At 43.7% G+C, this 27,875-nt stretch overlaps 1 long non-coding RNA gene across 1 annotated transcript; it reads left to right on the top strand.

Moving 5' to 3' along the window:
* Positions 1-1,980: 1,980 nt before the first annotated feature.
* On the top strand, positions 1,981-13,613 carry LOC125133468 (uncharacterized). Its single transcript, XR_007136446.1, has 4 exons — positions 1,981-2,987; positions 5,075-5,132; positions 5,270-5,342; positions 12,438-13,613. It is a non-coding gene; the product is annotated as an uncharacterized LOC125133468 (long non-coding RNA).
* The last annotated feature ends 14,262 nt before the right edge of the window (positions 13,614-27,875 follow it).

Here is a 27,875-nt window from a genome sequence, read left to right as displayed (position 1 = left end):
TTTGAAAACATTGAGGCACTCTTTCGTGAGTAGCATCAGAATCGAGGGAAAGCTTATAACACACATTTCTGGGTCCTGACCCAAGTTTCTGATTCAGTAGCTCTCGGGTGGAGTTTGAGGATTTGCAATGATGCTGTTGGTCCAGACCATAATCTGAGAACCACAGCGCTAGAATGGTTTTACGTGTTTAAATGAAATTAATTTACAACATACCTGCCTCACAAAAGTTCTAAGTTCTTGCCTTAAGTTGTCCCAAACCTTTAACATGAAATCAAATCAGGAGAGGAAGTCTGGCAGACACAGCTGCCTGAGATCAGATGCATGAGAAAGTGTTACGTCCCACCCCAGCCCCTTGGTATTTAAGCTCACCCCAGCTTCTTACTGATTTGATCCGCTCAGAGGCGAATAGCATTATGAATCGGTTAGTCTGAGCTGCTTGTGCTTGGTCTTTACAGAGTCCCACCTACTTGGAATTTGATTCAGAAAACAGAGGAAAGAACACTTGGTAAGTAAGTCTCTCTGTGTCTTTTGTTTATTACTGCATCTGTTTAGAGACCTTGCCACCCTCCACCCCAAACACACACACCATTTGTGGGGTCAGAAAATGTAGGAGCCTCTGGGAGCTGCTGGTTTCTCAGTCACATCGTCATCTAAAGAGATTGAGGTCACACCTGGCTCCTCCCCTGGAGGGTCCCCCAGCCCTGACTCCCCAAACTAACGTGCTCACCTCAGTCACCCAGCTTCTCACTCTCCTCTCCCAGCAAATCTTCCATAATGGGCAGCTCCTCACCAGGGTCTCTGGTCTACCTATCAATCACCTCCAGGGGTTCACCAGATTTACCTCCATCATCACCAGCATCTCACAAATTCACATTTTCTTCTCCAAACCACACCAGAAATCACCAAAGCCATGTGGTCTGCCCTGTCCTCTGCTAGGGTTTCTTCAGAGTTGCCAAACTCATCAACAATGTACCATATCTTCTTACGTCTATAACCAACCAATTCACCCGCATTGCTCAGAGAATCTCGCATGTCACCCGGCTACTCTCCAGCTGTTCCCAGATTTCTGCATGAATCAGGCTAGCAAAGAGAAGGAACATGGAGTAAATCAGAGAACACACCAACTTCCTCCCCCATGTCTCCCATCTTTTCTCTCACAGCCCTCAGGAAATCGCCCGTGTCACCCAGCTGTAACTGAACCAAACTTGGGTCTGATTGCTCACGTGCAATAAAGCAAGGAGTCCAGGTAGCTAGTGCTCAAAAGGCCCATACTCCCCGAAGGTTTTCAGGGAAAGATTTTTAAAGACAAGTGAGGGACAGGGGTTGTGCGGTGCATGATCATCTCGTGGACTTTCTTCTGATTGGTTGGTGGTGAGGTAATTGAGAATCGACACCACCAACTTTCTGTGTGTGTGTGTGTGTGTGTGTGTCCGTGTGTGTGTGTGTCCGTGTGTGTGTATACATAATTTACATTCGTAATGTTTGTATGCCCTGTGAGAAATTGTGGATTTGTTTGAGAATATTGTCAGACCTTCTACAACGTAATAACTTTTTTTAAATGAAATAGTATTCCGATGCAGCAGAGCTGAGCGCCAGAACATCTTGCATCCCTCTGCATAAACTTGGCCCCAGGCCCTTCTCCGGGCTCCAGATGGACTCTTATTTTCTGTACAGTCAGGCCCCAAAGACTATGCTTCGCAGAGCATTCTGGGAAGTGTAGTCTGGGCCTGTCGACTCGTCCACTTCCGCTTCCGGCCAGCGCACAGCGGTATGGAGGTTCCCAGGCTAGGGGTCAAATTGGAGCTGTAGTCGCCGGCCTACACCAGAGCCACAGCAAGGAGGGATCCGGGCTGCGTCTGCGACCTACACTACAGCTCACGGCAACGGCCGGATCCCAAACCCACTGGGCAAGGCCAGGGACGGAACCTTCAACCTCATGGTTCCTAGTCGGATTCGTTAATCGCTGCGCCACCACGGGAACTCCGGTATCGTTTCTTAAGAGATGGTGAGTAAGCTAAGGGACGTGAGTCTTATTGGAGGTCTTCGTTCTGGCTGCGGGCACAGGGGCCGGGTCTCTAGGACCTCAGAAGGAAAGGGCAGCAAACAGCCCAGCGTGGCAACCAGGGAATTTCAACAAGCTCCGCTTGGGGAAGGAAGGATTTGAGGAAGCGGATCCCCGATTGGGATGGGGCAGGGGGTGGGGAGCAGGGCCCGGGTCGGCAGCCCTTGGTACTCCTAGGCTCGCAAGGAGCAGTTCCGGGCCGGCGGCTCAGACTCTGAGATGGGCATCGCCTGTTTGGGAGATTCCAATTCAGGAAGTCGCGGATTGATGATATCCTGAATTTTTTGATGGCGGCCATCCACCCACTTCTCTACTAATTTCAGAGCTTTTTGTCTGTGAAGCTATTTGTATAAAGAGCTGCAGAAGTTGAATCTTCATGGTCTGTACGTATCCCTTTGAGAATTTGAAATCACAGTACAAGTTGTAAGCGATTGTTTTGCTGGTGTATTGTTGCCGGCTGTTTTTTGGTAGCATCTGAGGCACACACTGGTGGAATTCCACTCTAAATATCACTTGGCATTTGAGAGTCATAGCCCAGCTCAGAATTCAATTCTTGAGACTGTATCCTGATTCTCATCGTCTCGCGGGAGCTACAGGGAGTGCAGGCTTGTAGACAGGGCCCAAAGCAGGACTAGCTTGGGCCCTGCTCTCTGAGTCCCTTAGGAGAAGTCCCCTTCTAGGACTCCTGAAGGAAGTAATAGGAGTAGGTTGCAGGAAAGGTCAATTAAAGGAAGTAGATTACATCCAACTGGTGCTCAGAGATTTTTCTCCCTGTGGTGTGTTGGGAGTTACAATAAAATCTTGTTACCTACCTTCTGGCTCATTTTTCTTTCACAGCCTTGCTTTCCTGGGAGTGTTCTTTGCCAGAGAGAATTGCGAAGAAGAGGAAAGACTAAACCCTGGCCTCTTGTCATTAGAGCCCCAGGTGAGTAGAATTTTGGCCTCTTGTTAGTTGTAGCTGTATGCATTAATTAAGTGGTCATTATATGACAATTATTACGTTGAAGGCTTTCACTGCTGTATCTCTAGTGCCCGGAACAGTGTCTGGCATATAGTAGCCTGGCAATAAATATTTGAATGAGTACATATATGTAATTTGCTCAGCAACTTCCTTAGTTAGATAATATTCATCCCATGTTACAGAAAGAATACTGAGGCTTAGAAAGGTTAAGAACCTTAATAAGTGTCACTTGGCTGGGAGATGTTATCACCAGAAGTCAGGGCCTTTGCCCTTGCACTTCCCTCTGTACGCGCATCCCAGATCTTCACACAACTGACTTATTTTCACCCATGTCAGAAACCCGATAACCTGATTTAATGTTGCCCCGCCCACACCTGCCACTGATTTTTCTCTACATTCTGATTTGGTAAGCAAGAATCTGTCATGTGTGTTTTCTGCATGAACCTTTTGTAATCAAAGAGCACCTTAATTGCTTGGAGAACAGACTTGTGGTTGTCCAGGAGGAGGGGGAAGGAGCGGGATAGACTGGGAGTCTGGGCTTAGTAGAGGCAAACTATTGCATCTGGAGTGGATAAGCAATGAGATCCTGCTGTAGAGCACAGGGAACTATATCCAATCACTTGTGATGGAACACGATGGAGGATAATGTGAGAAAAAGGTATATGTATATATGTATGACTGGGTCACTTTGCTCTACAGCAGCAATTGACAGAACATTGTAAATCAACTATAATGGAAAAAATAAAAGTCTTTAAAAAAGAGCATCTTAACTGTAGATTTGTTTACCCACCAGAAGGCAGCATCGTAAGAACAAGTACCTTGCCCATCTAATTTACTGCTGCATCCTCAGTGTCTGTTATAGTGTCCAAGATGTAGTTAGATACTGGATATATGTTTGTTCAATGAAGGGATGCCTGGAGTTCCTGTCGTGGCTTAGCGGAAATGCATCTAACTAGCATCCATGAGGATGTAGGTTCGATCCCTGGACTTGCTCAGTGGGTTAAGGATCTGGTGTTGCCGTGAGCTGTGGTGTAGGTCGCAGACACGGCTCAGATCTGGCGTTGCTGTGGCTCTGGCGTAGGCTGGCGGCTACAGCTCCACTTTGACCCGTGGCCTGGGAACCTCCATATGCCGTAGGAGCAGCCCTAGAAAAGGCAAAAAGACAAAAAAAAAAAAAACAAAGGCGGTCATGGAATAGAAGTACCAACTCTCATTTAGAAGACGTTTGCTCACCCAAAGCCTGATTTTCAGAATCCTTGAGGACAGGGGAATGGGCTTGTTTTTTAATTTTTATTTTTGCAACCCCCACAGTATTGCAGTCATGAAGCTTTTACACTCTAGCTTTTCCTTCACAGGGCATAAGTCCCATAGGTTTGTGGGATCTGCACCCTTCAGTAGGGCCCTGTGTCTCACTGCTGGACTTCTGCCCCTGGGCTCTCCTTGCAGACGCTTTTCTCTGGCTGTCCTCAGCCCTCTGACATTCTTGGCCCGCTGGGCCATGAACCTCCCAGAGCAGGGACTTTCATACAAACCACTCAGTACATGTCCTCTGTGTGAATGGTATGCAGAGGTTATGAACTTTGGGACCCAGAACAAAGAACTCAGATAAGGTCAAGTTCCCTCTTGAGCCCACAGGTCCCTGGAACATGGCAACCAACGAGACTCTAGAGAGTGAAGGTGGAAGCAGGTCCTGGGGACCCCGGGTATCTGCTGGAAGCACCTAGTCAGAGCGTGGACAGTCCTAGGCAGTCCCGGTCTCAGGCAGTCTCAGTCTCAAGGAAGATCAGAGAATAAATAAATTTGCTGCAGCTCTGAAAACCTAGGAGGGGACACCATGGAGACGTTGACCTTGAGGCATGAGGAACAAGGTGAGAGTTAACGAAGGGCGAACCTACACTGGGTGCAGAGAGAAGGAGAGGCAGGTAGATGAGGAGTTGCATCTGGTGAAGAGAAAGCCGTCTGTAAAGGGGCAGACATCCCTGGGGTCCAGGGCGCTGTCAGAGAGCCTAAGCAAGCCCCAGCCTCCTCAAGGCTTCTCTCTCTTCCTGCAGGTCGGCCTTCTCAAGCCTCAGCCCTTCCCCAGGATGGGGAAGACAAGACCAGTTTCAGGTGGGTGGAGTTTTTTCTCCAGAAATAACAGCTTAAGACATCAGAGAGTCAACATACCTCCCTCCCTTGGAAAAAGAAAAAAGAAAAAAAATTGATTGGGCAAGCTCCTCACATAACGCAGTGCATTTATCTCCCAGTAGCGACGAGAGAGGTGGCATGATCCTGTCTGAGAGATGAAGAAATGCGTGTAAATCCTAGGTTTGAACCCAGGTCAGTAGGAACCTGTCATTTGCCTTTTTGCTCTGCATGCAATAGTTTCAAGGAACTGAGCCCATATAATGTAGAGAGGTGACTCTCCAAATAGTGAAGGCTTCTTCTCTGCCGAGGTTTTTCTCCTCCGTGGCATATTTCTTCCTCTTCATTTCCGGATATTGTATTCTCCATGTAACACACTTTACCAAAACCTACACCTTGAACATAGTTAAAGGTTAGCGTATTGGGTGAAAGAACACAGGGGTTAGGGAGTTCCCACTGTGGCACAGTGGGTTAAGAATCCAACTGCAGCATCTTGGGTCGCTCTGGAGGTGCAGGTTTGATCCCCGCCCTGGTGCAGTGGGTTAAAGCCTCTGGTGTCGCCGCAGCTGTGGCTCAGATTCAATCCCTGGCCCAGGAACTTCCATATGCCATGGGTGCAGCCATAAAAACAACTAAAAACAGGTTGGGAATAAAGACAAAGCATTCGTGTTCAAGAAGAGAGAAAAGAGGAGAAACAAATGACCAATCATCCTATGAAAAGATGTCAACGTGGAGGAATCAAAGTGATGCAGGTTGAAACAAGATACAATTCTTTTTCTATGGAGATGACCTGAAATTTGAAAGATCTGTGGTCCCTGTTAGCTAACATATAGGGAAACGGGTATATCCACACAATTGGGGCATTTCAGCCTTTCTAAAAGTTCTGCACCCCTCTGCTCCAGTATTTCCCACTTCAAGTTTATTCTACATCAGAGCAAGTCAAAGAATGATCATTGCAGCATTGTTCATTATAGCAAAGAAAAAGAAAAATGGTGGTGGAATGGACTGCATGTCCATCCATGGGCTTGGCGATGGGTTGATGGATTATTATTTCATCCATCCTTTTGATCCTCTTCTGCTGTCAAGTGGGATTCAGTGGGTAAAAACATTAGGACATGGAAATAGGCACTCTCTTTCTCTCTGTGTATAAACACATGTATCTTGTAACTTAAAATTTATTTATTTTATTTACTTTTGTCTCTTTAGGGCCACACCTGCGGCATAGGGAGGTTCCCAGGCTAGGGGGCGAATCAGAGCTATAGCCACTGACCTATGCCACAGCCACAGCAACCCAGGATCCAAGCCATGTCTGCCACCTCCACCACAGCTTATAGCAACGCCAGATCCTTAACCCACTGAGCAAGGCCAGGGATCAAACCTGTGTCCTCATGGAAGCTAGTCAGATTCATTTCTGCTGAGCCACGACAGGAACTCCTAAAATTCGTCTTTAAATTGGGGAGGAAACGTCAAAGCAGTTGCAGAATTTTAATTACTTTTTTTGTTACAGTTTTATTATAGTTCATAAAGGTTTCTTTAAAGAAAAAGGATTATAGGAAAAAATTTGAAAGTTTGAGTAATTTGCTTTAATGTTAAGTATTATTGATGAACTCCTGTAATGAGAACTGAAGAAATTAGCACTTTTTTTACTCCCCACCATCTCCTATATATTATTATCATTGTTCCCTTCTGATCTGTCACCATTGAATCCCACCGTTGGGTTGTCTCAGTTCTCTGTAGTTGTCGTTGCTCACCACCTCTTGTCCTTTTACCATGGTTTCTTTTGCTTTTCTTTTTCCTTTGTTTTTTTTTTTTTTTTTTTTTTTTTGGCTGTTCCCATGGCATATAAAGTTCCTGGACCAAGGATTGACCCTCGCCACAGCCGGAACCTGAGCCATAGGGGTGACAACACTGGATCCTTAACTCACTGAGCCACCAGGGAACTCCTGCCATGGTTTTTTCATGTGTGACTTTATTTTGATTTAAAATCTTTGCTTGGCTTAATTTCATCCACAGTTTGTTGTTTGTCTTTTTTTTTTTTAATTGTAGTTGATTGACAATGTTCTGTCAATTTCTGCTGTATGCCTAAGTGACCCAGTTTTATATACACACACACACACACACACACACACACACATTCTTTTTCTCATAATATCTTCCATCGTGTTCCATCACAAGTGACTGGATATAGTTCCCTGTGCTGTAGGGCAGGACTTCATTGCCCATCCATTCTAAATGTGATAGTTTGCATCTACTAACCCCAAACTTGCAGTCCATCCCGCTCCTTCCCCCTGCCTCTTGGCAACCATAGTCTGTCCTCTGTGTTCATGAGTTTGTTTTTCTTCTGTGGATAGGTTCATTTGTGCCATACTTTAGATTCCAAATACAAGTGATATCATATGGCATTTTTCTTTCTTCACTTTCTTCATATGGTATTTGTCTTTCATTTGTATCTGACTTACTTCACTTAGTATGAGAATCTCTAGTTCCATCCATGTGGCTGCAGATGGCATTATTTTGTTCTTTTTAATGGCTGAGTAGTATTCCATTGTGTATATGTACCACGTCTTATGAATCCATTCATCTGTTGATGGACATTTAGGTTCTTTACATGTCTTGGCTATTGTGAATAGTGCTGCAATGAACATAGGGGTGCATGTATCTTTTTGAGTGACAATTTTGTCTGTATATATGCCCAGGGGTGGGATTGCTGGATCGATCATAGGGGTAATTCTATTTTTTCTTTCCGAAGTGCCTCCATACTTTTTTCCATAGTGGTTGTACATATTGTTTGTCTTTTCCAAAGAAGACTTGTGGATGCCATTTCCTCTGAGCTTGTCTTCCCTATCCAAAACTTAGTCCAAAAGGTATTTAAGTGGTTTTTTAATATTCATATTAAAAATTTTTAAATCTCTAACATGACTATAATTTACTTTTGTAAATGGCATGAGGTTGCCATTTAACTTTATTTTCTTCAAGATGGATAGCTAATTATGACAATGCCATTTATTAAATTATTCATTTGCAAATCAGCTGATAATAGCATCCTTATGTATGTATTCACTTATACATTTGAGTGTGTGTGTGTATAATATGTATATACTTATATATATGCCCAAGAGAGAACTGTCAGTTTACTCACTTTGCGTGATCTGTGACTTGTCCCGCATTCTGTACCCTGGTCCACTGAGATACTTGTGCATCTCTGTGTTGTTTCACTATATATGCTGAACACATACTTTTGAAATTCAAAATTATAAAGAAAAAAACAAACAATGTTAAAAAATTAAAGTTTGGCTGAAACTTAATTGTAATGTTCTCCAAACTAAGTGCCCTTTTTCACGGTGGCTCTTGAATGGCTTTTCAGTCATTCGTGTGGTCTTTGGTCCATTGACATTTCCCTTCATGTAGTCATTCAGCAAACATTTGTTGGACACCTACTATGAGCCAAGCATTATTCTAAGCACTGGTGGTATATCAGAGACAACATCCCTGCCTTCATGGCGTTGACATTCTAGAAGAGGGAGGCAGGTAGTAAGTAAGTTAAAACAAGATAGTTGCTCTCAAGTGCTTTAGGAGACATGGGCAGGGTTAGCTGAAAAGAAGTACCCACATCATCCAAGCAAAAAATCATGATGAGTGGGACCACAGAAATGGAAGCAGAGATGGGGAGAAGTGGGTAGATTTTAAGGATATTTTGGAACAATGATTAGCAAACTTTTTAAATGATTTAGATATGAGAAATGAGGAACAGGGAAGAATCCAGGATAACTTTAAGGTAGATGATAGTTTACTCCCATGGGGTAGAAGAGAACAATTTGGGAGGAAAGACTCAACTCTAAATGGGATTTTTCTAGGGGGGTTGCTTCAAGATGCCCTTTAGACATCCAAGTGATAGTTGGCTATGGCAGGACTCAGTGTAGAAGGCAGGGCCAGCTGCTCGATGTAAGATTTGGAAGGTAGGGGCGGGTCTATTTAATTGCTGAACTGACCACCTCTGGCCTTCACTTTCTCCCACCTCTTGTCTTTTTGGTTTTTAATACACTTAAAAAAAATTCTTTAGGAGTTCCCTGATGGCTCAGCAGGTTAAGGATCCAGCATTGTCACCGCTATGGCGCACATTGGATCCCTGGCCTAGGAACTTTTTTATGTCACAGGTGCAGCCAAAAAAAAAAAAAAAAATTCTTCTCCTTCACCATGGTTTATCACAGGGCACTGAATATAGTTCCCTGTGCTCTGCAGTAGGCCCTTGTTTATCGTCTCCATGTATCACAGCTCACATCTGCTGGCCCCAGCCTCCCACGCCATCCCTCCCCCAACCCCCTCCTCCTAGGCAAGCACCAGTTCTCTATGGCTGTCCCACCTCTAGTCTCGAGGTTGATCTAGGATCCTGCTGGGAAGCCTGCTCTGCTGGTGACACTCCTTCTCCACACGGGGAACGTGGGCTCCTCTGATCTCACTGGGATGGCAGGAGAGCAGGGTGGTTAGGGAAGGGTTAGGCAGCCCAGGCTCAGTCCTGACTCTGCACTTCCTAGGTATACGTTCTTGGCTAAAGAACATTCAACTCTCTGAGGCCACGTTTTTCTCATCTGTGAAAGGGGAGAGCTATAGTAACTACCTTGTGAGAAATTGCTGACCTAATCAAGATAATAGAGTCTTTCCAACATTCCAGAAAGCTCCTACTTAGGGTGAGTTCTGTGAGGGCGATGCGATAAAGCAGGGAGTTCCTTGGTGCATCTGGCTAAGGATCCAGCATGGTCTCTGCTGTGACTCTGGTTACTGCTATGGCATGGGCTTGATCCCTGGCCTGGGAAAGCCACCAGCATGGCCAAATAAAGTAAAATAAAAATGATAGTGGGGAGTTCCCGTCGTGGCGCAGTGGTTAACGAATCCAACTAGGAACCATGAGGTTGCGGGTTCGGTCCCTGCCCTTGCTCAGTGGGTTAACGATGTGGCGTTGCCGTGAGCTGTGGTGTAGGTTACAGATGTGGCTCAGATCCCGCATTGCTGTGGCTCTGGCGTAAGTTGGCGGCTATAGCTCCGATTCGACCCCTAGCCTGGGAACCTCCATATGCCGCGGGAGCGGCCCAAGAAATGGCAAAGAGACAAAAAAAAAAAAAATGACAGTGATTGTTTCTGAGTGGTGGAATTAAGATTTAAAAACAAAATGAGATAAAGCATATAAAAATGCTTTGTCTAGTGCCCACCTTACAGTAAGAGAGCTATAAATATAAGGTATGGATATTATCTGCTTTATATCTTCTCTTTTTTCAGTTCTTTAGAAAATTGAGTTATAATTAACATACGGTGTTATATTAGATTCCGGCACACAGCCTAGTGACTCAGTATCTTTCTGTGGACTGGTCCCAGTGTGGCCGGATACCGCCCATCACCATACAGAGCTGTTAAAATGTTACTGACCCTGTTCCGTGTATATACATCACATCCTCTCGACTTAGTTCACAGCTGGAAGTTTCTTTTCATTTCCTTGTTCCCTGGCAGTACACATTTTGACGTCTGTAGGAAAGTCGTCAAAGTATAGTGGCTCTGGAATGAGGCTCCCTGTGTTCAGGTTCTAGCTCTGTCTCTTTCTAGCTCTGTGACCTTGGCCAAGTCACTTCACCTCCTGGACCGAAGTCCCCAAGGCTACGCCCTGTTCAGAGATCTTCCAGGACTCAAGGGGCTCAGAGTATAGTCTTATCATGGCTAAGAGTTACTGTAGCAACACGCCCGGTTATGCAGGGCTTCGTCCAGACTTCACCCCATGTGCCTGAGTTTCCCTTTGCTAGTTTCAATTTTTGTTTAAGTCTTCGCTATGTGTGTGTGAGTCTTTCTAGTGAATCACGGAGCTTGGAGGTGGTCTGCCAACACAAGCCCCAGAAAGGCAGGGCTGTGTCTTTCTTGCTTATCTCTAATTCCTGGGGCCTGTTTTATAGGAACTGAATAATTCTGGAAAGACCATATGCTGGCCACATGCACTAAAGCTTCCTACAGCTTCTCTTGCCTGCCTTCTTCTTAAAAGTGAAATATCTGTGGAAGCACAACTCACTCTTGTGATACTTTGTCACAGGTATTACAGGGACAGCCTGAAGGGAAGGTGTCCTTCTGAAAGCCCTCCTGTACCAGTGTCTCCCTCTCAAGAAAGCACGTCACAGTCTAAAGAAAGTGATGATAACGTGGTTGGTCACTGCATTTCAAGATCAATAACTGCCTTTCTCTTTTTCCTCACTGGACCAAAGCAATTCACTTAAGCAGCCTGGGCCACAGTTCATGACTAAGGATGACACAGTTATCTAAATGCCGCAGTTTGACCTGCTGCTTTAGCGGTCTCATCTGGGCGGGGAGATGGTTGCTTGGACACATGTTGGTTGCTTCTGTCCAGGGCTGACAAGGAAGCCCTAAAAGGTGTAGATGGGGAGGGGGTTGGGGGGCTATGACAGCAAAGAGCAGGAGTTGCCCAGCTGTTGATGGAGCAGGGAGGGGCTGGTGGGCAAAAAACAATCCTTCTGGCAGAGAAGGTGTGTTCGGGGTGTGTGTAGATGGCGGCCACTCAAACTAGGCGCTGGTGGAGCTCTAAGTTGTCATGGCGTTTTTGGAGGACACGTTGGTCATCTACAAGTTAGAGTCAGACTGGAACACATGCAGATCCTGTGATTCAGCCGTTCAAGGTCGCAGAAATGGCCCTTGGAAGTGCTCACACCAAGCGAAGGATGCTCTTTGCTTTACTCTCTGGATGACCATGAAGAGATCTGCTGGGTGCAATGAGAAGTACTGGCACCAAACAGTAATGTAACTGCATTGGACTCGCTGCCCTCCACCGCTTCCTGCTGTCCCGTCTGCTTGTCTTGTAATGCCAAGTCTACCTTCCATCAAGTGGGTGTTGGTATTGATGGTGCTTCGCATTTTAGGAGCCGTCCATCTTTGAGGACGCGGCCGTGGTCCTCGCCGAGGAGGAGCTGGGGCTGCTGGGCCCTGCCCAGAGGAGGCTGTACCCAGAAGTGATGCTGGAGACCTTCTAGAACGTGGTCTCTGTGGGCAAGGGGGACCTCTAGGTAATTGGAGCTTAGCTTATTGGAGTCTTGCCCCCCGAAGAGAGGCTAGTTTTGGTCTTTGTAAATCCTTTTTATGTAGAACTGTTCTAACATACTTTCGTTTAGCCAGGCCTGCATCCTTCCAGGTCTGTCCTTCAAAGGCCTGAAAGTCTTGGGGTTAGGGCTGCATTTTTCAGATTTTTTTTTTTTTTTTTTTTAAATAATGAGCCTTACTTATTCTTGAGTTTTCTTGCGATTTCAGGGCAACCACGTCTCAAGCCTGGTAACATAGCCCGTTTGGAACAAGACACAGAGAGAAACTCCAAGAGAGGCACATCCAGGTGAGAACCACGGAGCCTGGAGTCCTGGCCAGGCAGCCAGGGGTGAGCTCGCCACGCACAGGCTGATCCCCACCCTGACCTTGACTGTGGATACGGCAGGTACCATAGTAGGTGACTGTTGTGCGGCCTCATTTCTCTGACTCAGTCCTGACCTTCTCGTCGTTCCGTCACGCTTTCCAGAGAGTGACAGACCCAGAGCGGGAGAGGGGGTCTCTGGACTTTCTCCCATTGATAGTAAGAGACAGGCAGTGGAAGACAAGCAAGCCTGGGGCAGAGAGACCCTTCCAGAAGGTTGAGAGGTCACGGATTTCTCACTTAACTTGGGTCCTGCAAGTTCGTGTCTAGAAACGGGTTCCTGTTACCTCAGCCTTAAAAGATAAAAATAGCCGAAAAGAATATCAGCAGGGACACATTTTTAAAACCATGTGGAGGGAGCTCTGAGGTAAATATGACAATGTACTGACTCAGCATCAGTGACGGGGATGCACTGAGATTTTTATGTCCAGACCTCATCCCTGTCACCCGGATTCCTGTGGCATATGCTCGCAGGAGCCACAGACAGAGCATTTTGCAGGATTTGGTGCTTTGCTCCCATCCCAGGTTCAGATCACACGTACTCAGAATCAGCGTAACCCTGAGGGGCAGTGTGGTGAGAGTGCCCGCCACGTGTGGGCTCTAAAACCAGACCAGTGTGCTGGGATCCCGGCGCCCCGCTTCCTCACGGCTCCATGGAGCAGCGTAACTAGGCCACTTACCATCTCTGTGCCCAGGTTTCCCCATCTGTAACATGAGGGTTATAATGAATCCCACCTCCATGGTATTCGGAGGGTGAAATAAGTTCATGTATGTACCTCTGTGGCACCTGGGAAGTATTATAATAGTGTCATATCATCATCATCGACATCAGCATTATTAAGTAAAGAAGTAAATTTTTTAGATGTAAAATACTGTTAAGAATTTTTCTTTTTTTCTGGGCAGTTCTATGATGACACATAGTCTGCTACTAATAGGATCCTATTAACATTTAGCTTCAAAGCTTATTAGCAGGAGCCTCTTCCTGGGAGTTCCCTTCGTGGCTCAGCAGTTCATGAACCCAACAAGGATCCATGAGGATGCGGGTTCGATCCCTGGCCTCACTCTCTGGGTTAAGGATCCGGCATTGCTGTGAGATGTGGTGTAGGCTGGCAGCTGTAGCTCCGATTAGACCCCTAGCCTGGGAACCTCCATATGCCACAGGTACAGCCCTAAAAAGCAAAAAAAAAAAAAAAAAAAAGCCTCTTTTTTTGGGGGGGGATCTTTTTTTTGTCTTTTTCTAGGGTTGCTCCCGTGGCATATGGAGTTCCCAAGCTAGGGGTCTAATTGGAGCTGTAGCCACTGGCCTACACCACAGCCACAGCAATGCCAGATCCTCAACCCACTGAGCGATGCCAGGGATTGAACCTGTGTCCTCATGGATACTAGTCAGATTCATTTCTGCTGAGTCATGAGGGGAACTCCCCCCAGAGTTCAAAACTTTTAAATCTTTAAGGTGCTCTGTGTCTGTGCAGGCATTTAAATGGTGTATGTAGGACTTCCTTGGTGAGCCTCTTCATTCGTTGATGTACATAAAAGAGAAAGAAGTGTTCTGGGTGCTGTGCATTTGCGAAAACGTTACTGGAGCGCAGTCTTCAGACCTAAGAAATCTCGTTCAGCAGAGAAACCGTAATATGTAGTGAGAGTTTTACTGCACACCTTAAATGCAATTTTTAAAATGATATCCCACAGAGAGTCGTAGAACTAACATTTACTGAAGTGAGCAACAACTTAATAGAAGGCTAGTGATCATTGTCTAAAGCAGACACCACTGTTTCTTAGCAGGCTTGTTTAATATTAGGTTTTTAGGAGTTCCCGTCGTGGCGCAGTGGTTAACGAATCCGACTAGGAACCATGAGGTTGCAGGTTCAATCCCTGGCCTCGCAAAGGATCTGGTGTTGCCATGAGCTGTGTGGTGTGGGTCGCAGACGTGGCTTGGATCCCACGTTGCTGTGGCTCTGGCGTAGGCCAGTGACTGCAGCTCCAATTGGACCCCTAGCCTGGGAACCTCCATATGCCTCAGGAGCAGCTCAAGAAAAGGCAAAAAGACCAAAAAAAAAAAAAAAAGGTTTTTAGAATGTGCTCATTTTGTCAAGTTCCTACCAAAATTGTGATGCAGTTTGGGATTATTGTTGGATTTATAATATATTTATTCACCTTTAATAATATCTTTTTTGTGTCTTATTTACATAAGCTTCTTCATGTGGATTATGTTTTAGTTTTTCTTACATGACATTTTCATACTAGTTACAGTTTGTATATGAAACAGCCATTCAAATACAAATAAAACCATCCCTGAATGTTACTTTCTTACTGATCCAGGTGGACAGTAGTGAAAGATTAACGAAACTCAGTGTCAATAAAGGAGTAGAAAAAAGTGAACATCCTTAATGGGGGGAAAAAAACAGGTGTAACATTTCTGGGGAGGATTTTGTGTATGTGTATCAAAGTGTATAATGAGCCTTCTCTTTGAACACTAATCCTACTGCCCAGAATTTATCTCTTAAAACGTAATTACACAGGTGGGAAAAGATGGTTTCCGAAGGGACCATCTTCCAAGGATATTTGCTGCCGAGGTCCAGCCCCAGCAGCCAGGGAGTGACGAAGGAGAGGATGGGCTACAAACGGCACGGAAAGAATTGGAGCCAACTTCTCAGCTGCATGCTGCAGATGACCCAATTTATTAAGTGAAAAGCATCAGCTTTTATACCATTTCACAATCAAGTCCTGTGTAAGATTTGACATTAACATTTGATTTAAAGCCCTTTCTGTTCCTTCCACCTGAGATTAAAAAAAAAAAAAAAGAGGTTAGTTAAAACATGTTCCTTCAGTTTCAGATTTTTCCTCAAGATTACAAACTTAAAGTTTCACACTGTATTTTTCTTAAAAGGTCAATAACAGTAGCTATTCTATTCTATATAAAGAACAAAGCTTTAATAAGTAATAGACTGTGGTATGTAACATTCTTTAGCTAGAGGCATATGTAGTTAACAGAAACGCATGAGAGCCTTAGGCTCATGACATTCTTGAGGCTGCGGTTTATTTGGCGCCAGCAAGCTAAGCATATAACCTATTGTCCTGACTTACGTAAGCTTCAAACCACCAATTTCAATAGAGAGGAGTATTATACCTGAAAATTGTCAAGTGCCCCCACAAGGGATGATAAAAGTTACAGGTGACACTGTTATTTAATAAAAAATATATCTGTTGTAAAAAACGGCAATTTGTAGGCCATACAACGCTTTTCCCAGCCCCAGACTTCTCATGTGAAGGGACTGAAATCATAAAAGTTTCCCCTGTATACGCTTACAAAATAGGTGCCATAAATTGTTACTCCAGAACAAAGGCTTTTTCCATTACACTGTTTAAGTGACTTCACTCTGTTTCGGTCCAGGTGTTTATGAACCCAGGGCAAATCCCTAGCTATAAGAAAACTGAATCAAAGATAGAAAGAGAAGAATAAACACAGAAAAAATAGATTAACATATTTTTTAGAGGGGTGTCATTTTTCTCTTGTAGGAAACCGATGTTTTTCAAGGAATTGCTCTGCAATCCTTCTTCTTTCTTCAGCTTGTCTGTAGCTCTGCTAACCAGACAAGCCTCACGCAGGTGCCGACTGTGGTTTTGTTTTCTTTACTGGAGCAGCCTTATGGCTCCCGAAAATTTGCAATAATAAAAATTGTAAACCTAAAGATCCACGAATAAGACATTGAGCAAATTATAGTATCCCTAAATAATGGAATAATATACACCATTAAAATGATCTGGACCTATAAAGTTTTTCATGCATTGTTTGGAGAAAAAAATCAAGTAATAAAAGTTCAAGTATGACGTGTGACTGGTAGACAAGATTTTTAGAATGCAGAGCAGCCCTGGGAACCGTCCTCCTCCACCACTCTACGTGTCGCTTTTCAAGGTTATTTCAAGGGCTCTTTGGAGGATTTAATCCAGGGGTGGATATGCCTCACCTAGAATTGCTTTTCCCCCAATTATTTTATCTTCAGATGCTTGAGGTAACAATTTTCTTAAGCACTCAGCAACTTGTATACAGTGTTTTTGTTTGTTTGTTTGTTTCATAATGGGTTGTCTGTAGAACTCATGGTGGAGAGGGTGGGCTGTTTGGAGAAAGCAAGGAATGGTAGGTGGTTGTGAGGTTTTGCTTTAGAAAGAGGCTGCCAGAAACGGAGGGCAATGGGCTTGACCTGTCACTAGGTGGCGCTATAGTTAGCGCCTTGTGTGGGTAATTACTGCAAATGGACCCCATAGGAGAGCCGGCTCTCTTGTCACTGGATGGACTTCCCTGCATCTGTGTGCTAATTATGCTATGTTTGGGGCCAGTCCTTAGCTTGCTGAACTTTATCCTTTATGCCTGCCTATAACCTAAAGTTTCCTGAAGTACTGACCACTAGCTAGGACTCCAAGAGTGGGTTGCAGTTAAGTTTGGGAGCAATATGTCATTTACCAATTTATTGCCTTTCAGCTACAAATTTCACCCTTCAATACATACTCTGTGATAACAAAAGTAGTCCCTTTGAGCCTTTCTCCTTTGCAGTAAACACAGGGTTAAGCTTTCTCAGTAGAAGGTGTTGGGAGGGAATTGCAGGAGGAGGGGGCTCTCCTGTTTGTAGAAGCTGCATGGTCAGTCACCTAGCCACATGCCCAGGATGCTCAGTCCCTTGGTGATCTCACAGCTCTGGCCCATGGGTCACATTCCCATGGACCTCTGGACATGAACTCGACCCTCCGGGCCTTCTACCCACTCAGGCTTGCCCATTCATATCCATGTACCTAATTGCTGGCTATGGCTCATCTGTTCTGCAAATGATGGGTGCCATTGGCACCTCTCCTCCGTCTGCATGCCCAGGCATCCCACCACCAGTTGCAGCTTGCTTACAAACCACCTACATCCTAGAATACGGATTCCTTTTTGACCAGCAACCAGGAAACTTCTCTGACTCAGGGAGCACGGAAAACTTCTCTGCCGTCAGGTAGGCTGCAGTCATACCTTCCATCAAGTCTGAAGCCCAGCCTTGAGGAGAGGCTGCTTCTTCCAACTTTATCCTCCCTTAAATACTCTTCCTCAGCATTAGAGGACCATATAGAGTTTAAATGTATGGTATAGGAACTCTTTTTTGAAGTTTAATGTCTCTAGATAGAAGTTCTTTTTATTATTATTTTTTTAAATTTATGGCTGCACCCGCCTGGATGGGATGGAATCTGACCCACAGCTTCACCCTACACTACAGCTGCTGCAATAGTGGATCCTTAACCCACTGCTCCGGGCCAGAGGTCGAACGTACACCTCCACTGACCTGAGCTGCTACAGTTGGATTCTTAACCCACTATGCCACAACAGAAATTCCTAAACATTTTAAACTGTTTAGTTTATGTCTCCTTATTGAACCCAGACTGACTGGGTGACAGCGGTAATAGCTATTTCAGTGGGAGTTTGGGGTCAAAGAATACAGGGAGTTTCCTGTAATTCAGTGGTGTGAGGAAGGAAATACAAGAAATACACCCTTTGACTGTCAGCTTTTGCATGAGAGTTGTAGACATTAAAGAGTTGCAAGAGTGGCCTCAACACCCGTAGGCAAACTGGAAGATGCAATCAGAAACCTGGTGCAGGAGATCCTGGTGACCAAGTATATTACACTGAATGTGGACAGAGCTGGTTTAAAGGGGAAAGTTCTGGCTGGGTGAGATTATCCACTACCAATAAGATAATATAAATACTGTAAAGGGTAAGTCAGAGGTGAAACTCAGGGTAATCACGGTTTAATATTTACCAGCGAAAGAGCCTTTTGGGGTCCAGGGGGTATTCCAGTTTTCCTCAGCCTTCAGTTTTGATGGGAGTGTCACAAAAATATCATGTCTGGCAAGGAGAAACCCTTTCCTATCCCATTTAGCTTATTCATTTACTTATTTATCAGCTTGACTGAGGTATAATTGATATACAAAGACTGCACATAATGTACACAATTTGATGTGTTTGGAGGCACCCATACAACTGTGAACACAGCCATCAAGGTAATAGACACATCTGTCCCCTCTAAAATTACTTCCTCTGTCCCTTCGCTTTAAAAAAAGTCAGAGTTCCTGTTGTGGTGCAGTGGAAATGAATCTGACTATTATCCATGAGGATGTGGGTTCAATCCCTGGCCTCACTCACTGGGTGGGGGATCCAGCATTGTCATGAGCTGTGGTGTAGGTTGCAGACGTGGCTCAGATCCTGCGTTGTTGATCTGTGGTGCGGGCCAGCAGCTGTAGCTCTGATTCGCCCCATGGCCTGGGAAATCCATATGCCAGGCAGCCTGGTGGGTGCTGCCCTAAAAAGCAAAAAAAAAAAAAAAAAAGGTAAGAATACTTAACACAAGATGTTCATTATTAGCAAATTTTAAAGTGTATAATACAGTCTTCTTGACTTTAGCCTCTATGCTGTACAGCAGATCTCTAGACTGAATTTACTTGTATAACTGAAACTTTATACCAACTGAATAACTCTCCACCTCTCCCCTTCCCCAGCCCCTGGCAACAACCATTCCATTCTTTTTTTCCAATGAACTTGACTATTTTAGGTACCTCAGGTAAGTGGAATGATGCAGTATCTGTCCCTCTGTGGCTGGCTTATTTCTTTGAACGTAAAGTGTCCCCCCCCCCCGCCAAAAAAAAAAGAATGAAGTTGGAAGCCTACCTTATACTTCTTACAAAAATAAACTCAACATGGATTAAAGATTTAAATGTAAGGTCTGAAACCATAAAAATCCTAGAAGAAAACATGGGGGACATGTCTTTACATTGGCCTTGGCAATGATTTCTTGGATATGACACCAAAAGCACAAGCAATAAACATGGGACTACACTAAGCTAAAATATTCTTCATAGCAAAGGAAGAGTCAACAGAATAAAAAGACAACCTATGGAATGGGAGAAAATATTTGTAAACCCTATAACTGATAATGGGTTAATGTAGAAGATAACAAATTCCTACAATTTGATAGCAAAATCACAAACTGATTTCTCAATGGGCAAAGGATAGATATTTCTCCAAAGAAGGTGTACAGATGTCCAACATGTATATGAAAAAACTTTCCAACATCACTAATCATCAGTGAAATGCAAATAAGTATCACAATGAGATATTACCTCACACCAGTTAGGATGGCTATTATTGGAAAAACAAAAGTTATCAAGTATTGACAAGGATGTCAAGAAACTGGAACTCTTCTATAGTGTTGGTGGGAAAGTAAAGTGAAAACCCCTATAGAAAACAATATATATGGACCTCGAAGGTATTATGCTAAGTAAAATAAATTGGACAAAGATAGACAAATACTGTGTCACCACACTTATATATGGAATTATATTTTATTTTATTTTTATTTATTTATTTATTTTTTTGTCTTTTTACTATTTCTTGGGCCGCTCCCGTGGTATATGGAGGTTCCCAGGCTAGGGGTCGAATCGGAGCTGTAGCCACCGGCCTACGCCAGAGCCACAGCAACGCGGGATCCGAGCTGCGTCTGCAACCTACACCACAGCTCACGGCAACGCCGGATCGTTAACCCACTGAGCAAGGGCAGGGACCGAACCCGCAACCTCATGGTTCCTAGTCGGATTCGTTAACCACTGCGCCACGATGGGAACTCCCCTGGAATTATATTTTAAAATCCAAACTCACAGAGACAGAAAACAGATTGATTTCAATTGTTTCCAAAGGCAGGTGGAGCGTGGGAAAAATCTTTTTTGTCTGAAAAAATTTTTGCTTCTATCTTACCCTGTTTTAATATATGTGAAACTTCAAGACTGAAATTACCAAATATTCTTTTTCCTTTCACAAAGATAGAATCTATTATATAGTGAATCATGTGATGTGACTTGTGATAATGATTTCCTTGTTTTAAGCCATGTTTTTGTATATATTGGCTGTTATTTTTGTTTGATTTTCTCTTCAGAGAATGACTTGCCTAGGCTTTGCTATGGCTTTTGTTGAAGGGAGTATGTTTCTTGTTCAAATATTTCCAGTCCCTTCTGTGAATTATTCTTGCCACCCCCCAAAAAAGAACCTGTATCTAATCTATCTTTAAGTAAAAATCCTACTTTACAGGGAATTAAGAATATTGGAGGAGAAAGTATGAGAAGCTATTAGACAAATCCAGAATTCAGACACCTAATATGACATCCAGCATTTCAAATCATTAAAAACAGAGGTGGTTGTGTATTACTCCAGAAGCTCTGGAATAAATGAGCTTCAGGTGAGATAATCAAATACAATGAACTGATCTTCACAGTAACTGGAATAATAATATATTCCTTAAGTTTGCTCTCCAGTGAAGCACAAGCCAAGTCCCTTCCAAGTCTTTGGTCACACGTATAGCTTTTCTGCTAAAACGTGTTAATTTTCTTTTCATATGAAAAGCTTCTCTATCTTCTCTCTAGATATCCTCTATCTTCTCTCTAGATATCCATATTTCTTTTAAATTCACATGTGCTATTTTTTTCTTGAAAAACAGAATTACAAAAAAAAGAAAAAGACCAAGCGCTAACCCCGCTGAAGAAGTAACTCAGATTGAGTTTAACCAGAAGAAACAGTGGAGGCAAGGCGGAAGCACCGCCACGCAGAGGCTTCTGGGAGGTGTAGTCGAGAATGTAGGCCTATGCCACTTTGGCATTCTGGGAAGTGTAGTCCAGGAGTTCCGTGCACGAGACATCACTTCCTCTTCAGGAGTGCGGCGTGTGACCGTCTCGGATGGTCTCCGGATCCTGGGAAGTGAGTCGCAGGAACTTCCGCTTCAGGGTAGGTTGCCACCAGCTTTCCCCAAGTGAAGTGGAGACTTGAGTTCCAGCAACATCTCCAGCGCCTTGGCGCGGTACCTGCAGTGGCCCGGCCCTCTGCGTTGAGAAAGAGAAGCGATGGTCGCAGAGGACAAGAGGTAGAGGCATTTGCGCCTCCCTTTAGGCAGAATCTCTTAGTGTTTGCGGCAGGTATTGGGTCCCAGGTTGGGGGCGGCCTAGGATAGTGCATCAACAGTTTGAGGGTCTGTGGGCTTCTCTGTTCCACCAACCTCTCCTTGACTGTGGTCAGTCAGTTTTGCTACTGCCTCGTACTATAACGTTGGGTGAGTTAATCTCTGTGAATCAGGTGCCAGGATATAATTATGTATTACATAACTCAGTGGGATTGTGAGAGTTAAATGAAGTTAAAACGCATGGAATAGTAATGGCACACAGAAAAGGTTGCCTGTTGTTATGGATGCGCAGAGCTCCAACCAAAGCAGATATAACAATGATCAAGTTTGTATGAAAATTTTTAAATTTCCATGTTAAAAAGGCACCACGGGAAGTTCACAGGAATTTCCCTGGTGGTCTAGTGGTTAGGATTCAGCTTTTTCATCACTGTGGCCTGGGATTCAATCCCTGGTCTGGGAACTGTGGTCCCACATCAAGCCTCTGCTTGCCATGGTAAACAAAACAAAACAAAACAAAAAACTATTGCTATATCATTAGTGACTAGGGCAGCTAGGACAGAACTAGCACATGGAAATGTTCCAATCAATATTCGTTGGACTATGAATGAGATAATGGATAGGCAGATGTCACTGTCTCCATTAGACTTTGAGATTATGAACAATACCTGTGTGATTAAGGAATATTGGTATTGGAAAACTATGGGCCTATTTTTGTAAATAAAGTTGTTTGTGCAATACAGTTGTACCCATTTGTTGGTTTTCATTACTGTTTTTTTGTTTTGTTTTGTTTTTTTCCATTGTAGCCGATTTACAATGTGTTACTTTCAGGTGTTCACCAAAGTGATTGTTATACACACCCATTTGTTTATATATTGTCTGTGCTGCCTTTGCACTAAAGTGGCAGATGAGAGTAGTTGGGTAGGGTCCTCAAGCCTGAAATTCTATCTGCCCTTTAAGAAAGATTTATCAACACAATTCTAGAGTTTTGTTGTGTTTTAATCTTCTGATGAACATCTAACTAATAATTTGTCTAGCCTTTGTCCTGGGTTCCTGGGAGGTAAGTTCTAAACCCTTGGACTTTCCCAAGGGATGATCGTATTTTTGTTATTCATGATGGGCCCTTAGATCACACCTGAGCTTGTGTTAATGCAGTGACCCAGGATTGGGCTGGTCACCAGAAAAACCATGTGATTAGAGGGTTGGGGGTTAGGGCCAGGTGATATCAGTCTGATCTCCTCCCAGGAGGTGAGGGGGACTGGAGATTGAGTTCAGTCACATGGCTAATGATTTGATCAGTTGAGCCTACGGAATATAACCCCAAGAAAAACTCTGGCAACTGAGGCTCAGATGAGCTTTCTGGTTAGTGAACACATTGATGGGCCAGTAGGGTGATGAGTCCTGATTCCATGGAGGGGAGAGCATAGAAGTTTTGCGCCTGGGACCCTCCCAGATCTTGCCCCAATCCATCTCTTACTTGGCTGGTCCTGATTGCTATCTTTTATAATAAAATTGTAATCATAAGTACAGCACTTTGCTGAATTCTACGAGTAATTCTAGTGAATATTAAACCTAAGGGGGTCATGAAAATCCCTGAACTTGAGGCTAGTTCTGAAGTGCAGGTAACCTGGAAACCCCCAACTTGTGGCTGCAGCTGAAATGAGGGCAGTCTAGTTGGCACCTTCTCCCTTAAATATGTGGAGTCTGGGAGCTCCCATTGTGGCTCAGTGTTTTAGGGACCCAATGTTGTCTCTTTGAGGATGTGGGTTCAATCCCTGGCCTTACTCAGTGGGTTGAGGACCGGCTGTGGTATAGGTCGCAGATGCAGTTCCAATTTGACCACTAGCCCAGGGGCTTCCATGTGCCACAGGTATAACCGTAAGAAGACCAAAAAAACCTGTGGAACCTGTACTGACTTTCAGTGATTAGTGTCAGAATTGCATGGCAGTATTTTACTAACCTAATTCCAACTACTTAAGTGCCCTTAAGTACATGGCGATATTTATCCATTAGTCCACGGCTTTTAAACAAATTGTATATTCTCTCCCTGTGGTTTTCCTGTATCTTACCATGACTGAACATACTCACTTGGAGAAAAGAAGTATTTTCTCAATAAATGGAGATTCTTAGAACTACTTTTGGCAGGTCCTTTACTTCAGGGAAAAGAAACGTCTCAGTTGGCAATTGCCTTGAGATAGTTTTCCATCTGCATCCCATTTGTAACTCATAAAGTTACATCCACATAACTCCCCCAGATTCGCTTTTCCTGTGCCAGGAGAGGAAGTTAGGATGAGAGTCACAAGAGTTCTAGAGCAAAATGTTTCCCTTCTTTTTGTTCACCCAGAAGACTGTACTATGTATCTTTATTTAAATTTTTTTTCAAGTATAGTCATTAAACATTAAATATCAAAGATAACCCTTCATATCGATGAAGATCTAGTATACAGTTTTTAACTGGGGAACATTATGAACTGTAAAGAATCAGGAAATTTCCCTCCCCAAACTGACAGAAAGAACATATTTTGGGAGTCCTCCTGTGGTGCAGCAGGTTGAGGATCTGGTATTATAACTGTTATGAGGGTTCGATCCCTGGCCCAGGAACTTCCACATGCCATGGACCAAAAGAACCATATTTTGGCCTTTTTTCTTTTCTTTCTTTCTTTTTTTCTTTCTTTCTTTTTTTTGTCTTTTCAGGGCTGCAACTGCGGCATATGGAGGTTCCCAGGCTATGGGTTGAATTGGAGCTGTAGCCGCTGGCCTACACCACCGCCACAGCAACATGGGATCCGAGCTGCATCTGCGACATACACCACAGCTCACGGCAACGCCGGTTCCTTAACCCACTGAGCAAGGCCAGGGATCGAACCCAAAACCTCATGGTTCCTAGTCGGATTCGTTTCTGCTGCAACACGACAGTAACTCCAAAAGAACCATATTTTGAAGTGGCACTTTGTTAATATATTTAGATTCAACAATGCATGATGGTGCACATCGACTTACTAGTGTCCTCCCCCAACCAACATTCTGTATTAAGAACTTAACTCTAGGAGTTCCCTTGGTGGCTCAGTGATTAACGAATCTGACTAGGAACCATGAGGTTGCAGTGTTCGATTCCTGGCATCGCTCAGTGGGTTAAGGATCCTGCATTGCCGTGAGCTGTGGTGTGGTGCTTTGCTTTGGATAGCCTTTAATCCTAGCAGAACTGACATTTCCAAGCTTTTCCCATTATGAATACCTTACTTGAGAAGGTCCTTTTTAAATTTCTATGATTTAGTTCATGTTCTCACAAATAAATTAAATGGATATATTTATTCAACATCTCTTTATCAAGCACCTACTGTGTGACAGGAACTTCTCCTTAGGGATATTCCATTTCAATTGGAAAAGAAAAATAAAGACAAGTGAAAAGGCATATGTAGAGAGTAAGTCAGAAAGTAACAAAGTCTGTGTAGAAAAATTGAGCAGGGTAAAGGGTTGAGGATTGCCAGGGAATCCTGGCGATTGCCAGGGAATCCTGGCGATTGCCAGGGTTGAGGAATGGTTGGAAAAGATTTGCTCAATTATTATATTGAATGGTATGGTGTCACTGATAAGGTGATCTTTGAGCAGAGCCTTGAAAGAAAAAGGGAGGTAAAGTTGTCTGGAAGAAGAATTTTTTAAAGGCAAAATATAGCTCTCCTTTTCTGTGCTAGCTTTAAGAGTTTGCATTATCCCTTTTCCCAAGCTTTGTCTCTTCTAAAATTTTAGTTCCTACGCCCCTCACAAAAACTAACTGGGAGTTCCCTGGGGGCTCAGCAGTTTAAGGATCTGGTATTGTCACTGCTGCGGCTCAGGTTGCTGCTGTGGCATGCGTTCAGTCCCTGACCCAGGAACTTCCAGATGGAGTGAGCACGGCCAAAAAAAAAAAAAAAAAAAGGAGTAAAACGGATATAGGTATATAGATTATGTGATGCTTGAACTTGAACAAAAACATAATTGAAAGTCTTACATAATATTTACCTCTTTATGTTGTAGTATCTCCACATTGATGCAGTTCCTCTCATTCATCTTATGACCCACATTTCACAATGTCACAATGTTAAATGTCAAGAAAAATCTGAAGTTCTTGATGCTTCTGTTTTATACTTTAATAAAGCTTGCATCACTTCCTTGTGGGTTTTTGCGTCTGGGAATGAATAGCTAACATGCCAGGGAACACTCAGAATCCCAATGCATCTAACACATATGGAATAAAGTAGAAAATCCAGTCATAGTAGCGTTGAGATCCTGTAGTCCTTACACTGATGCCTAGTTTCAAGTTCTGCATTCTTAGCCCACTCATATGTTCCCCTTTTAAACCTGTGCCTCAGTTTCCTTACACTTTTCAAGTTTCCTTCTTTAGGATATACTTTTTTTGGACATTCATTATTTGCTTTGTCATTCAAGAAAGAAAAAAAAAAATGAGATGAAGGGAAAAAAGGCTGATTTCGACCAGTGAGATAGAATTGATTCAGACTGAATCCAAAGAAATCCAAAAGAAAAATGGAAAGCCTGGGAAGAAGCGCTACCTGAAAAGAATTCTGGAAACTGTTGTCAAGGGGATTCACAGGGGCGGAAACACTTGCTGGGAAAAAATAAGTATAAATTAGAAGCTTGGACATCTTCGTTCATAGAAGACAGGACCAAGAGATTTGAGTTCTGCTCTGGAATCGTTTAAAATAAAATCCACGTTTTATTTTTATTTTTATTTTTCTATTTTTATTTTTGTATAGAAGCCGACCTTCTGCCCAAAGCAAAGACGTCGGCCAATTCGCGGGGGTTCTGGGAAGTGTAGTCCCGTACCTCCGTGTAGTCCGGGAACTTCTGCTACAGGGTGTGTGGCTGTGACAGCTCGTCTGGAATTCTGGGAGTGTAACCAAGAATTGTGGGTAGAGTCACTTCCGCCTCCGGGCAGTGAATGCGTGGAAGTCGTTCCTGGGAAGAGCTTGGGTCAGGCACCCAAAGGCAATGCTTCATTTGGGGCCAGATGCGACACGTCCCCCACCTTTTAGAAGAAAATCTGCAGCCAGAGGCTGAGGGTGGCGTCGGACCCTTACTGGAGTGAGCCTTCTTGCTGGTTGGAGGGTTGAGAGTCTCCTGTATTCCGTGCTTTCTGTTCCTACTAGCGGACTGAAGTGGGAGCCCGTGTCACCTCCTAGGGATGAGATTAGATACTAACTTAATCTGTACCCTGCATAACTTTTCTGTTAAACGAGGGGAGTAATGGTACCTACCAAGTGGAGTTGTTTGGAGAGTTAAATCAGTCATAAATGAAAAGCTTAAAACAAGAGGTAATTGTTTCTTTTAATTAATGTATTTTCATTCCCGGGAAATGTTCAGTTACCTGAAAACTTATATGAGCCCAGGAAGGGATCAGAGGTTCCACCTGCAGTGCTACTAGCCCTTTTCTCTCATCCCTGCCGGAGTCCGGGCTCCTCCTGGACTCCTGGGTTCTTGAGTAGATTTGAAGTTTTGTAAGAAATACTCTTCAGATTTGGCTCTACAGTCCACTAGCACGAGGTTTTTGTTTATTGCATAAAGATCAGTTTTTTTCTCAATACCCAGTGTAACTCAGCACTATGTATTGCATGCCTGCCCTGTTCCTGCTGCCCTTCAGGGCCACATTTGTTGCAAATCTAAAGAGGAAACTTGTGTACATAGAAAATACAAAGGATCTACATGTAAATTTTAATATTAATCAGATAAGTTGGCAAGTTTGAAGAATAAAGGGGCAAGTGCAACGTGTAGTAGGCACGGTTAGGGTGAGGAGCGTTATCTTATTTCCACTTTCATGGAAAATGTTTTCAGTAGTTCAGTATTGCTTTTAGTGTTTGCTGTAATTTATTGCTACCTTCTAGAATTTTCTCATCTTGAATGGGTCACCCCCTCACCTTTGCATTCCTGGTAAGTCAACTAAGTCATGATGTATCATCCTTTTGTAGATTGTTGGATATAGTATGGCTACATTTTGTTTCAGATTTTTATATGTATATTTATGACGAGATAAACTTGCCATTTTCCATTTTAATAAAGCCGCTGACAGATTTTGGTATCAATGTTATGGCTGAAAATTGGTTGGAAAATGTTCCCATACTATTCTCAGGAGGAATTTTAAGATGAACATGGTGTCTTCCTTAAATATTTGATATAATTCACTGATGACCCTCTCCAAGACTAGAGAGTTCCTTTTGTGAATTTTTAAATAAATTCAATTTTTCGGAGTTCTCATTGTGGCTCAGCAGGTTAAGAATTTGACTAGTATCCACGAGGATGTGGGTTCGATCCCTGGCCTCGCTCAGTGGATTA

Source organism: Phacochoerus africanus, chromosome 8, assembly GCF_016906955.1.
Source record: "Phacochoerus africanus isolate WHEZ1 chromosome 8, ROS_Pafr_v1, whole genome shotgun sequence".
Classification (NCBI taxonomy): Eukaryota; Metazoa; Chordata; class Mammalia; order Artiodactyla; family Suidae; genus Phacochoerus; species Phacochoerus africanus.
The sequence above is the reverse complement of the archived record's forward strand: the minus strand, read 5'-3'. Positions and strand labels throughout refer to the sequence as shown.